Source organism: Triturus cristatus, chromosome 9 (genome assembly GCF_964204655.1).
Source record: "Triturus cristatus chromosome 9, aTriCri1.1, whole genome shotgun sequence".
In the NCBI taxonomy this organism is placed as follows: Eukaryota; Metazoa; Chordata; class Amphibia; order Caudata; family Salamandridae; genus Triturus; species Triturus cristatus.
The window spans coordinates 414257829-414269599 of record NC_140592.1 but is presented as its reverse complement, the minus strand read 5'-3'; the positions used below and the strand labels follow the sequence as shown (position 1 = coordinate 414269599).

The 11771-nt window shown below is 46.2% G+C and overlaps 1 pseudogene; it reads left to right on the top strand.

The window, feature by feature from the left end:
- Nucleotides 1-446: 446 nt before the first annotated feature.
- On the top strand, nt 447-555 carry LOC146798066 (small nucleolar RNA SNORA17; annotated as a pseudogene).
- The last annotated feature ends 11216 nt before the right edge of the window (nt 556-11771 follow it).

Below are 11771 nucleotides of genomic sequence, written 5' to 3'. Positions count from 1 at the left end.
GCCTGTGGCTATTTTTTTGGGGGGGTGGGGCATTGGTATGCCCATTCTGGGCAGCCCCAACCCTATGTATAAAACACCAGCATACTCCCTGGCACCTAGTGGGCTCTCTGCCCCCTGGGAAAGCAGATAAGGGGCAGTAAACCCCATCTGCCTCCCAGGGGGGCAGAAAGCCTGTGGCAATTTTTGGGAGGGAGGGGGCTTTGGCATGCCCATTCTGGCCAGCCCCCACCTCTACATATGAAAAAAAAATATCCCTGATGCCTAGTGGGCTTTCTGTCCCCCCTGGGGGGGGGCCAGATCAGGGCCTATTGCCCCCCTGTACCTCCCTGGGAAGAAGAAAGGCTGCGGCAATTTGTTTTGGGGTGTGGGAAATGGCATGCCCAATCTGGGCAGCCCCCACCCCTACCTATTTAAAAGAATATGAATCCCTGGTGCCTAGTGGGCTCTCTGCCCCCCGGGGGTCAGATCAGGGGCTACTGCCCCATCTGCCTCCCGGGGGGGCAGAAAGACTTTGGCCTGTGTTTGGGGAGATAGGGGCATTGGCATGCCCATTTTGGGCGACCCCCACTCCTAAACTTTGAATAAAAGTAATCCCTGGTGCCTAATGGCCTTTCAGCCCCGGGGGCAGTTAATGGTCTATTGCCCCATCTGTCTCCAGGGGGGCAGAAAGACTGTGGCAATTGTTTTTATAGTGGGGCATTGGTATGCCCATTCTGGGCAGCCCCCACTCCTATGTATAAAAAAGAATAATAATCCCTGGTGCATTGTGGGATTTCTGCCCCCCCAGGAGGCAGATCAGGAGCTACTGCCCCATCTACCTCCAGGGGGCAGAAAGACTGTGGCATTTTTTAGGGAGGTGGGGGCATTATGGGCAGTCACCACCCCTGAACTTTGAAAAACAATATTCACTGGTGCCTAGAGGGCTTTCAGCCCCACCAGGGGGACAGATCAGGGGCTATTGCCCTCCATCTGCCTCCCAGGGGGGCAAAAAGACTGTAGCAATTTCTTATGTGGTGGGTATATTTGCATGCCCATTCTGGGCAGCCCCTACCCCTACGTATAAAAAAAATTCCCTGGTGCCTAGTGGGCTTTCTGCCCCCCCAGGGGCAGATCAGCGGCTATTGCCCCCATCTGCCTCGTTGGGGGTAGAAAGACTTTTGCATTTTTGGGGGGAAGGGTGGGGGCATTGGCATGCCCCTTCTGGGAAGCCCCCATCTCTGGTCCATAAAAAAATAATCCCTGGTGTCTAGGGTGCTTTTTTCACCCCGGGGGCAGATTGGGGTTAACTGCCTCATCTGCCCCCAGGGGGGCAGAAAGATTTATTATGCCAGATTTTAATGGGAGGAGTAAAGGCCCTTGCCCAAGTGGCTGCTCCCCTCCTCCGTGGTGCCTAGTGGGTGGATCCGTGCTTGGGGATCACCCTCCTGGGGTGATCCCCAATCAGGGATCCACTAAGGAAGGGTACCATTGGAAAGTGGGGATTCAACCCTTTCCAACGATGCGTCTCCCATGTGTTTTCATTTTCAGTGTAATGACGTCAGCGCCCCATGCACGCGATCATTACATCGAGAAAAAAAGGCTTGGGAGGTTGGTGAAGCTCTTCCCCACCTCCTGAGGCCCAAAAATATAAAGGAAATCCCTCTGCTGTTTGCAGCAGAGGGATTTAGTGCACCTGTGCACATGACAAAATTGTTCCGTCATGAGCACAGAAGCACTGGTGCTCATTACGGAACCATTCCGTCATGAGCACCGAGGAGGTTAAGCAAATTGATATTTGAAAGTACATGTCTTACCTTCCAAGCACATAGCAACATGCCGTGTGACCAACCTACATACTACCTTAGTGATGACATACATGTAGTAGAAGAGGAGTTTAAGGCTTGGCAAGGAGTTATCAATGCCAAGATGACCTGCCGTTAAGACTACACAGACAGGCTCTGTATTAGCAAGCAAAATGCATGTTTAAAGGTCTACTAGTCTGAATGGGTGACTAGGAGTGTATCTACTTGAGTACATATCTAAATAATTCTTACTATCTCTATGGGTCTGTATATGTGTATGTAAGTGGATGAATGGACTAGTTACTGGCTGTATTAGTAAGTGGCAAAAACCAAAGGAAATGATGGACGGAGTGTTGAACATTGCAAGCACTCACCCCCAGTCAACTGATCTGGGTTTAATCCATCACCGTTCTTTAGCCCTCTCTGCCACCCCAGTTCAGACATGGCCATATGCAAATCAGTCTGACCCTGTGCCTCATGGGAACAGTCCAGCCCGAACTGCCAAGCCATGTCTTCCCTGGACCGGAAACAAGCTTCCTAGGACCGGTTTCTGGCATTTCAGCCGTCTTCAGCCAGGCTTGCTTGAATCCAGTGGCAAAGTGAGCAAGGGACTCACGTCTGAGCATACCCTGCCAACTTATGGCGAACAAAGCAAAAACCGAAGGAAATGATGGACGGAGTGTTGAACATTGCAAGCACTCACCCCAGTCAACTGATCTGGGTTTAATCCATCACCGTTCTTTAGCCCTCTCTGCCACCCCAGTTCAGACATGGCCATATGCAAATCAGTCTGACCCTGTGCCTCATGGGAACAGTCCAGCCCGAACTGCCAAGCCATGTCTTCCCTGGACCGGAAACAAGCTTCCTAGGACCGGTTTCTGGCATTTCAGCTGTCTTCAGCCAGGCTTGCTTGAATCCAGTGGCAAAGTGAGCAAGGGACTCACGTCTGAGCATACCCTGCCAACTTATGGCGAACAAAGCAAAAACCAAAGGAAATGATGGACTGAGTGTTGAACATTGCAAGCACTCACCCCCAGTCAACTGATCTGGGTTTAATCCATCACCGTTCTTTAGCCCACTCTGCCACCCCAGTTCAGACATGCCCTTGCTCACTTTGCCACTGGATTCAAGCAAGCCTGGCTGAAGACGGCTGAAATGCCAGAAACTGGTCCTAGGAAGCTTGTTTCCGGTCCAGGGAAGACATGGCTTGGCAGTTCGGGCTGGACTGTTCCCATGAGGCACAGGCTCAGACTGATTGGCATATGGCCATGTCTGAACTGGGGTGGCAGAGTGGGCTAAAGAACGGTGATGGATTAAACCCAGATCAGTTGACTGGGGGTGAGTGCTTGCAATGTTCAACACTCCGCCCATCATTTCCTTTGGTTTTTGCTTTGTTCGCCATAAGTTGGCAGGGTATGCTCAGACGTGAGTCCCTTGCTCACTTTGCCACTGGATTCAAGCAAGCCTTGCTGAATACGGCTGAAATGCCAGAAACCGGTCCTAGGAAGCCTGTTTCCGGTCCAGGGAAGACATGGCTTAGCAGTTCGGGCTGGACTGTTCCCATGAGGCACAGGGTCAGACTGATTTGCATATGGCCATGTCTGAACTGGAGTGGCAGAGTGGGCTAAAGAACGGTGATGGATTAAACCCAGATCAGTTGACTGGGGGTGAGTGCTTGCAATGTTCAACACTCCGTCCATCATTTCCTTTGGTTTTTGCTTTGTATTAGTAAGTGTACAGGTATGTAACTTGATGGATAGGTGAAGAAATGATTATGTTAATGATTGTATTGATGTCCCTCTCAGTGTTTGAGTGTGTGTGGGTGAAAATCATATACTTTCAAATTATATTGTATAATAAATCCTCCACACCCACTTCCAAACACATTCATTCAGTACAGCTTAATAAAATAGCTATATTTTCTCTTCATACATTTTTATTCTTCCTTAGCTATTCACTATGGTTTTCCTTGATATCATCATCTCCCTTACCTTTTATTTTCCCTTTTGCTGTTGAGTTTAACCTTTATATGTTATTCATCTTATACAAACTCATAACTTTTTATGTACATGTTCTGCGGCTCTGTGTCTGGGTATCTGAGTGGGTCTGTGAATGACTGTCTGAGTGGGTCTGTGAGTGGGAGTGAGAGTCTGTGAGTGGGTGCATGGGTGCATGAGTATCTGAGTGGGTCTGTAAGTTAGTGTGTAAGTGTGTGAGTAGGTCTGTGAGTGTATGTCTGAGTGTCTGTGAGTAGATGTATGAGTATCTGAGTGGGTCAGTGAGTGGATGTATTTTTAAAATTTACGATTTAATTCACAGATCCACTGCGATTTTTTACAGGGGCGCTCTGGGTGTCATGGCAGATCGGCAAATTCACCGATCTGGAAAAAACAAACTTTTAGGGCAATTACTTTTCAATCACGGATCCCTCATACACCTCTATATTGCACGCTTAAAGATCCATCAAAATACTTCCTCAGTCAAGAAGACTCCAGCACTTGCAGCTGTTGTTTGCTTCAATGGTTTATTCAGCTAATGCTACCAAAGCGTTTTGGTCAAGACTGGACCTTGTTCATGGTTATGGAGGTCAGACTGCCTTCAATATTTAAACATGTCACATGTTGAGCAGATTAACAAAATAAGCAAAGGACCACAGTGTGCATACTAATACATTTTACATGCGGCGGCCATCTTAACATAGAACATCACTTATCTTTGAGTGGGGCATATAGTTTCAAAAACGGTTTTTCCTGAATATTTGTACCTTTACTAAACAATGTATAAACATTTTTTTAAACAATAGTAATTTTCAACCTGTTGGGAAATTATATTAATGGTTTTATATCTAGATACAGTACCGGGGCCTGAAAATATTAACTGACAAAAGGGGTCAAGGTTTAGGTACCCTGACCCCATGGGTGTGATACAGGGGTCGGTGAGGGATCCCTGATGGGCAAGAATTTGCCCCAAAATGTTTTTTTCCATGTGGGAGGATCTGCTAATCGGTCACGGTGCTTACCGTGGCCTCGACTAAATCTGCGGCAAATCCCAGATCCAGAACCCAGAGAAAAAAATATAACCACTCACAGACCAACTTACACACTCTCTTATACCACCACACTACCACTCATACACCCAATCACACATCCATACAGTCACTCACAAACCCACTACCATGCCCACATAAGTACTCAAACACCCATGGGCAGATGCACATAGCCACTCACACACCCAGTCACACACTCACACACTCACTTAAATATCCACACAAGCACACACACACATCCAGCCTCTCACACACCTACACAGACACTCATCCAGCCTATGACACACCCACTCACAGACCCACACAATCAATCACATACCCACTCACACACCCATACAACCACTCACACACTGACTCACAGACCCTTCAGACACACACTCACATACCCAGTCACTTACATACCCACTCACTCACACAACCAGCCTCTCACACACCCAGTCACACAGCCACTTGTACACCCACTCACATACCCAACCAGACTCTCACACACCCACTTGCCTGCCAATCCAGCCACTGGCAGACCCACTCATACACCCAGAAAATAACTTACACACCCAGACAGCTACTCAGACACCCACTCACACACACACAGCCTCTCACACACCCAAACAGTAACTCACACAACTAACCAGCTACTGACACCCACTCACACATGCCCAGAAAACCACTTATACCCCTATTCACAGACCCACACAATCAATCACATACCCACTCACAGACCCACACTACCACTCACACACCAACTCACAAACCAGCAGACACTCACACATCCATTCACACACCCATACAGCCACTCAAACACCTACTCAGACACACATCCAGCCACTGGCACACCCACTCACACACCCATACAGCTACTTACACACCCATTCACAGATTCACACAATCAATCACATACTCACTCACAGACCCACACAACAATTCATTCACTTGTCGACTCATAATCCCCACAGACACTGACTTGCCTATTCACACACACACACATACAGCCACTCACACACCTACTCACACAGCCACTCACACACCCAACCAGCTTCTCACACCTACTCATACACCCATCCAGCCACATACACAGCCACTAACACACCCACAAAACTGCTTAGACAGCCATTCACAGACCCACACAATCAACCACATACCCACTCACAGACCCGCACAACCACTCACATGCTGACGTACAAACCCTGCAGACACTCACATACCCAGATAGCCCCTCACACACCCACTGATACAACCACACAGCCACTCACATATCCATTCACACAACCATCACACAACCAATCACAGACTCATAAAATCACATAACCAATCACAAACCCAGACAACCATTCACCCACCCACTCACACAGCCACTTACACACCCATTCAGAGATCCATAAAACTACTCACACACCCTTCCACAGACCCATGAAACTAGTCACAGACCCACTCACAGACCCCACCAAGGCTCACACACCGCTCACACTCTTTCAGCCGCTCAGACAGCAACTCAGACATGCATACAACCACTCACACACCTACTCACATACCCACTCAAACACTCACATACACAATCAAAGATCCACCCACGCACTCACATACCCACACAGCCACTCACACAGCCACTCACACCCAACCAGCCTCTCTCACACCCATTCATATACACATCCAGCCACTGAGACACCCACTCACACCCCATAAAACCACTTACACACCCATTCACATACTCACAATATCAATCACATACCCACTCACAGACCCACATAACCACTCACACATCGACTCTTGGGAAATAGCATTAAAACATAGAAATTCACTGAAACAAACAAAGGTTAAAGGGACGTTATAGTTAGGAAATAGAATTTAAAAAGAAATGGAAATTTACTGAAAAAAAACAAAAGTTCAGAGGCGTTATAGTTATGCTCAGATTTTACAGGCAGTAGGCTTGAGCCCATTACTTTTGTCATGCATGGAAGGCTTCTGAGGGGGGGTGGGGAAACAGGAAGAGGTTTTGTGCAGAGCACTGCCCAAGAGTCACTCTACCCTTCCCCTATTCCCCCTTAAAAACAAAAACAAAGGGTTTGCATCCCACCCCCCACTCCCCATTGAACAACATGTGTACACCACCTCCTCAAAGGAGCTCAAGTCAAGTCAAGTCAAAAAGTAATTTATTCGGTTAATTAAAACCATAAAAGCATTCTATTCACAGAATTTTAAATTGATATACCGTTAGTTAGCAGCAGAAATATTACACTAATTATAAACATAGAATAATCAAAGACAAACAGTTTACAACATTAAAAAACCCTGATTTGTTAAAATGAATTAATGTAAATAGGTCATAGAAATCACTCTCACTTTTTTCCTCCTTATTCTAACTGCTGCAGTAAGGAAACTCGCTATACTAAAAATCTCCCAGACATTGGACAGCATCTGTAAATACATAAGTGCTGGTTTTACGTGTGAAAATCCTTTGTCCTTTAGAACTGGGAGGATAAAACGCTTCCGAATGTGCAAAAAATGCTCGCAAAAGAAAACAAAGTGCAATGTGTCCTGGGTGGAGAAGTTGTCACATGAACATACTCCCAGATCCTCCACCCTTCTCCATCCCGGAGGATCGGCAAGGAGAAAATGTAACTGGTTCAGCCTGAATCTTACCCGAAGAAAGCAGTGGTTAGAATTGGTTACCACATTCAAATAAGGTTCGATTGCACAAGACATTTTTAGCCATTGGTGTGCACGTACCATTAGTTTTGCCAACTCCCTTTCTTCTCTTTCCATAAAAGCCATATATAAATAAGATTTCTTCACCCACTGCATATCACCCTTTACTAATTTGTCTGGGGAATTAAATAATTCTGGCCATCCCAGTTTCACTGCCAGCCTTTTGACATGACACAGCCAAGGGATACTACTGGCTCGATCTAGAGCCAAACAGTCTCTCATGACTTTGCGATTTAATTCTAGTTCGGGGTTTAAACAGGTTGAAATCCATTTTAAGAGAGGTGCTATTACAATTAAATCCTCCACAAAACCTGTCTCAGTCTGTTGGTGAATTACATATGTTGGCGTGGATTGTGGCACCGATAGCAAGTTTCTTAAAGATTTATTCTCAACTACTTGAATTTCCCTTGCTTCTCTAAAACCCCATATATCCGCGCCGTAAATTGCAATGAAGGTAGATTTTGCTCTATATACATTTAACAATGCTTGCATTGGTTTAGCCCGTAACCTGCATGCATAGCTTAGAACTGCAGATGTGGATCTAGCCAATACATTTCTCGTTGCATGTAATTGCGGGATCCACGTACCTCGATCATCAAATAAAACACCTAGGTAAGGGAAAGTAGTAACCCTGGTAATCACATTACCGTCGCAATGGAGTTTTGACCCTTTTAGGCATGGAACCAATTATCATTGTATTAGATTTTGAGAAATTGACACTTAGATCCAGGGATTTCATAAAAGCAGCAAAGGAGGTTAAAAGACATTGTAGGCCAACCGCAGTTCTCGCTAAAAGGGGAGCATCATCCGTGTATAGGAGTGCCGGAATCAATCGCTCCCCCACACACGGAATATCTTTACTGGCTTCCCCTTAAAACTTGATCCAGGTTACTGATATAAAGAGTAGGGGGGCCAAAATACACCCCTGCCTAACACCATTAGCGATGCATATTCCCTTGGTACAGTTCCCCCTTTGATCATACCTCACTGTGGCGGTCAGATCCCTATGCAAGTCGGCAAGGAAATGAACAATATTTCTATCCACACCTAATTTGAGGAGTATAGTCAATAATTTGGATCTATTCACTCGGTCAAAGGCCGAGGAAAGATCCATGAACGCCAAGTACAGTGTTCCCTTCTTGGCAATGGTGTACTTTCCAATTAATAGGTGCAAATTAAGGCACTGATCAGTGGTGACTCTTCCTTTCCTAAATCCATATTGCTGATCTGATAGGCTATTGGATTCAGTTAACCAAGCCGTGATTTTACTGAGTACCACCCTTCCAAGCACCTTTACAGCAGAATCAATGAGTAATATTGGTCTGTAGCAGCTTGGGTCCCCTCTATTACCCTTTTTCAAAATAGGGACAATAACTGACTCAGACCATGATCTAGGTAGACCTATTTTGCAAGCCATATTAAAAACATGGGCCAATAATTTAGACCAAAGCATTACATTAGATTTAAAAAGATCGGCTGGGACACCCTCTGGTCCAGGGGCTTTGTTACTAGTCATTTGGGTTATGGCCTCCACCACTTCTAACTCTGTAAACATCATAGTGTATGCCTCAACTTCAAATGTGGTACCTGAGGATCCTTGATTCTCCTGATCGCCATATATAGATGTAAAATGATTGTGCCAGTCCTGCTCCTGTATGTTACAGTCAAGGGGAGTGCCCATAGATTTTTGAAAAAAGGGTTTGTTCTCAAAGGAGCTAAAAAGACACTCTGTGCAGGGGTTCCAACTCAGGTTGTTTTCACCGTAGATCATGTGAAGAGAGCCAGTAGCATGTGACACACTGTGACACCATGTGCGTTGACAGGTCTGGTAGTACAGGATTAGCCCAGGCATACTTGAAGCATTCTTTGGCCAAACTGTGGTCAGATTTTGAAGGTTCCAAAAGTGGTCATTGGCATAATGACATTCCCTTGAATGATGAGGGTTAAACAGGTATTGGGATGATTGTGCTCCAGATCAGGGAGGATGTGGCAGTTTGTACTGGACTGTTCCTGTTGGAGTAGGTTCAAGGGTGGTTTGCATATGGCTGGGACCAAATTGAGGTGCCATAATGGGCAAAAGAATTATGGGTAGAAGTGCTACCCTAAGCGATGGCCAGTGGTTAGACTTAATGCTAGTATTCCTCCCATCACCTTTTTTTAGTTTGGTGTAACACCGTAAGTGGCAAAGGTATGCCCAGACATGAGTCTCATGCTCAATGTCCCACTGGAACCAAGTTAATCTTGATGAAAAATTTTCAATCAGGGTGAAAACGGTCTTGTGTTGCTTTTGTTTCGGTTCAGGGAGGACATGGTTTGGCAGTTCAGGCTTGACTGCTCCTGTTGCAGTTGGATCTAGACTGATTTGCATATGACTGGGTCCAAACCGGAGGTGGCATGGTGAACAGAAAAGCGATGTGTTGGAAAGGTACTCGGAGCAATTACAAGCATTTCTCTCATCGCCTTTTGGGTTTCTGAATTGGCATAGTGATGATATAAAAATAAATGACTCCTTTGACCTGACAATCTGTTCACAGAAAATGGCATCACTTGTTACATAACCTAGATCAGATCACAAGAAATGTTTGGTGGCCACTGATACACATGGCATCATGAGAAATTATACAACTTGAGTGACACTGAGAACTGGGTGCAGCCTTAACTTCCCCAACATTATCCATAACATAATGTAACAAGCATTGGCATAGCCAATAGGTCTCGCATTAGGGACCTTATAAGTGTTTAGCCATGCAACAGTTGGTGTTGTTGCACTAAGGATATTGTGCTGCATAACTAAATACTTACAAGGTCCCAAAAGCGAGACCTATTGGCTATGCCAATGCTTGTTTGCATTTGATACATAATGGAATGGTTTGTCCCTTTATAGGCTTCACGATAAGCATAATGGTTGATTTGCTTTCTACAGCCTCATGGTAAGAGACATAGAAAACAGACAAATAGTCCAAAACTTCGATGGTAGACTTCATCACGCAGGAGCCATTTTATACTGTATCAGTTTTGTTTTGGATTTCTTGTATCTGTAGTTATCCCCGACTGACCCTGATTAAACTCAAGTAACAGGCAGCAAGCTGGTCCTTTGCAACTAACTCGCCGTCTGCCTTCTTCGAAATTTTTTAAGGCTGATAAATATCACAATTTTAGGTCAGCAAAGCTATTTGAGGCGGAAACAGATTCACTAAGGGAGCAGTCTTACCCAAATGCGTTCCTATGACGGTGGTACAGTTAAAACATGCAATTGTAATGCGCACGTGCACTCTGTGCAGGGGGGGCTCAGGTAACGGCGAAAGGGGATGAGAGAGATAGAGGCGGAGCAAAAGTATATGGAAGCAGATTAGAAGAAATGGGAGTGTAAAAAACGAAGGGGGAAGTTGCGAAGAGTTGAAGCGGAAAAAAAAAGTGGCCACACGGAGAAAGTAAGAAGCACTGAAAGAGTGAGGCATAAACTGCAAGAAACTGAGCAGGTTGGGCTAGAGTAGGGAGGAAAGGGAATAGGCAAGACACGTGAAGATCGGAGAAAGAGACCTTGAAGCAAGCCAGACGCAGAATACCGGCTGCGGTCTATGGAAGGCATGACAGCTCTATTGAGATTAGGTGGTTGGTACAGGAAGGAGGAGCTTTCAGGGGAGACGGTAAGCGTGAGATTGGACATAGCAGCATTAGGAAAAAGAGGGCGGAGTTCTATGCGAGCCGCCCGGAGGGGCCGTACTTTGAGTGAGGATTGCTTGCAGGCTGAGGCGGACCGGATGGTGTCCGTCTGAAACAAGCATTGGCCGCGCGGCGGTAAAAGTAACGCCGCGCGGCCGTAAAAGCGAAAGTGATTGTGATCGCGATCACTCTGAAAGCGAAAGTGATCGCGATGAGGCGCTAAAGCACGCAAGGGATGCACGCGCAGCAGCGGGGGGAGGGGCGGAGATGGTGCTGAAGGCTGGCGCAGGAAAGGCAGATGGCAAGGCAAGAAGGGAGTGGGGAATGCGGGGAGCAGCAGTGCGCGTGCACGCCATCGTGCACTCAAGCTTGTAGCCAGCACAAAAATGTGGGTAGCACTTTCAAAACCCACCTACTAAATGTCTTGCAGAGTAGCGTATGCGCTGGCTCAGGCGAGACCTAAGAAATGACTGTCACAGCATTAAGTCAACAATAAGTGTCCCATATTTACTTTTTTGGACTTGCACCCTGGCTCAGACTTAAATGTGCTTATTGGATAAGGAAAGATGTTGGGTGGC